The sequence below is a fragment of the Silene latifolia genome, chromosome 3 (genome assembly GCF_048544455.1).
Source record: "Silene latifolia isolate original U9 population chromosome 3, ASM4854445v1, whole genome shotgun sequence".
Lineage (NCBI taxonomy): Eukaryota > Viridiplantae > Streptophyta > Magnoliopsida > Caryophyllales > Caryophyllaceae > Silene > Silene latifolia.
This window is the reverse complement of record NC_133528.1, coordinates 80093847-80097169: the sequence shown is the minus strand read 5'-3', so window position 1 is coordinate 80097169 and position 3323 is coordinate 80093847.

Genomic DNA, 3323 nt, shown 5'->3' with positions numbered 1-3323 from the left:
TGATGTTGTTTGTTTCCCAATTTCAGGAGATTACTACCATGAGGACTTTCTCAGGCTTCTTGACTTGCATGGGTTTTTATGACGTTCTCTGGGACGATACGAGGGCGTTGATAGAGAGGTCGGCTATGGGGCCGTTGGTGGCTCCCTTGCGCGAGATTCACAGGGCTTCTATTAGGTCGAACATGTGTTTTATTCGCGCCATGTTAGACCGTAACTGGGACACGACGTCCTCATTCCACATGGAGTTTGGGGAGGTTGGTGTCACCTTGGAGGACATTGCCATGACATCGGGCCTTCCATGTGGCGAGACGCATGTTCAGTACCCGGAGACGTCAGAGAGAGTGTCCCCCACCGTGGTTATGGGTTTGATTGTCAATGTTTTGCCTGCGCCGACTGACATCACTCCTTTCCTCATAGCGAACTCCTATGTGAGGGACCACTTCAGGGGGAGAGTGGCAGGCTTTGTTCCGGCGCCGTTAGCGAGGCCAGAGGCTAAGGCTAGAGCTGACGCGTAGGAGGCGCGGTTGTGGATGTGGTACTTCTTGGGTACGACGTACTTTGGTGACAAGGGTGAGTGCTTGTCGACCAAGGTACTTCCTCTGCTTGCTGACCTAGACACCTTAGGTCAGTTCGACTGGGTGACGCCGGCCATGGCGAGTTTTACCTGTTACTTTCACGCTATGGTTCATCGGGAGGTGATAGGGGATGGGAGTTCTCCCGCTTTGGTTGGTCCCGGTCTCATCTTGGAGGTACGAGCATTTTTGTGGGTTTTTTTGGTTTTGATTTTGGCTTTTGATTGGTTTTTGTGTTTTGTCAAGTTTTGAAAAATTGGCTGATTTGTGATTGTTGTGTTTTGTTACAAGCTTGGCTGTTTGCTTACTTTGTCCCCCTGCGCCTGAAGACGACGAGTGACATGCCTTCGGTTTACCCTGCTGTGAGGGGTTGGACGTTGGCTCGGAAGAAGTCGACTTACGAGGACTACAGGCGTCGGGTAAACGCCCTCAGGGTTGGTGATGTAAGTCGTTGTTTCTTATCTCTTTCGGTTTGTAGAAAAGGATATAGATAGGATGGCTAGGTAGCCTAGAAAACCCCCAGTTAGTTGATTGGCTTTGCCTTGAGTGTAGTTTGTCGGGTGGCCTTGGGAGCACTACATAGGCAAACCGGCTGCTGTCAAAGAGCGTCTGCGACCTCGCAGTTGTCATCGCTTGTACCTCGAGATGGCGATCTAGTACCTGGGCGAGAGTTTAGCTCATCAGTGTTTTAATGAGACCTTCGTGGTGCCAGTCGATCCGCCTAGGGTGCTCTTCCAGGAGTCGACACCCGATGAGGTTGAAGAGCACCTCCACGGCTATGGGGGTGAGGAGCTGTTGTTACGGGAGGCCGACTACGACACCTTCCGCTTGTCGAGGCTTACCTAGTACCCCATTGAGGTATGTTTACTTATGTTCTTTGTTTTTTTTTTCTCTTTTTGTGTTTTGGTGGAAGGGTTTGCTACCTTCGACACGGCTTCCTGCTGTAGGGTGTCGACGCACTCATGAGGACCCAGCCCCCAGCTTTCTCGACACATACCATTTTCCAGGGGCCGGCTCGTGAGGAGTTACGGCTGAGTTTTCCAGAGCATGCGACTCCTGAGGTGACCGGCACTGGCATGAAGTGGAGGTCGACAATTTTGTGGGTGAGTTCCTGATTTGAACCCTCCTTTTTGTTTGGATTTTGCCACGTTTTTTTTTGTTGAAGGGCTTTTCTGGTTGTAGGTGTCGACCGTTATTCATCAGGTTTTGTGGCGGATGGCTAACCGGTGGAGAGCAATTGGCTGGTGACCTGGCTGCGAGGGAGTCTCGCTTTGCGCAGGTGCCTTTTGTTGGTTGTTTTTTGTGTGATTTTGTGTTGCATTTCACGTTTAGATCTTAACGACCTGTATTATGTTTTGCAGGGAACTACGAATCCGGCGGAGCTTGCTCGGGTTTGTGCTGAGTTGGACGCAGGGAGGTCGATGATCCAGGCACTGGAGCTGGGGATCATCAGTCGGGACCAGGAGCTGAAGCGTCGTGAGGACGGGTTGCGGAGCCGAAATGCGGAGATTGCCTCTCTTAGGGGACAGTTCGCCGAGGCGGAGGAGCTTCGCATCGCGATGCAGTACGAGACGTTGGAGAGTTCTCCTAAGAGGGGGCCCGAGCAGGAGGTGGTGTCTGCTTTCCCCGCGACTCCTCGGGAGACCGAGACTAGCCCACCGAGAGGCGTTGAGTAGTTGTAGTTGTTTGTCCGTGTTTTGGACTTTTGTTTGTACATATGTACCTTTTGCGTGAGGCGGTTTGTATATATGTGTTTTAGTTTGGAGTTCATTTTGTTCGGTTTTTTTTTTGTTTGTGTTTCGGAGAAGCACGGTTAGCGGCTGATTCCCCTTTGCTTTGGCATTTGTTCCTGCATCGTTAGTGTAGAAATTAGGCAACAGGTAGCACGTACGCATACACGTAAACACGCAAAAGCATTTTATGAAAACAAAAATAACCACGATGATTTCGAAGTTAAAAATGAAATTGAAAAGAAATTTTAAAAATTCCGCGACCCGGTCGTCACGTTTGGATTTTTTAAAAGAAATTGTTTTGAAATTTCGAAAAATTAATTCGTGTTTTAATTAAATTGCCTTGAATTTTGCTGAAAATTGATTTGTAACTCGAAAAACTAAAACTCAAACCATCATGGATTAATTTCAAAAGAGATTTTGCGCGTGTATTTGATTTGATATTTGTGAGATCAAGACGCGGATTTGCAGGAGCTTGAATTTTGAAGAAAACAGACATCATGTTATCAATTTTCGATTTTTGTGGAAAATGCGAAAAAGCGAGAAAAAATTCGGAATTTTCGACAGACATGGAAACGATCCGTCGCGGATCGGGGCGACTAACCCTTCCCCCCTAAGAAAAGAAGAGAAAAACCCTTATGTTTAAAGCCGCGTCATGGAAACCGTGTCGGATTTCGTAAAACGTGAAAACAAGGAAATGTGAGTGTGAGAAAACACAAAAATTCCGTAATAGGCCCGAAGAGGCGCGAGCCTTGAGGCGAGAAAATCTAGGTGTCAGGAAGAAACACAACTTGATCGGGATAAATCAAGGTGCGGATCCTGAGAAGCAGCCTAAAGAGGCACGAGGCCATAGGCGATGCAAATGAGCTTCCCCTTTTTTGGAAAAAGGCGCGAGGCCATAGGCGATGCAAATGAGCTTCCCCTTTTTTTCGGAAAAAGGCGCTGATTGTTTTCTATAAATAGGGACGTTTGTGCTTCACTGTTTCATCATCCGGAACACGAAAAACATCTCTACGAAAAC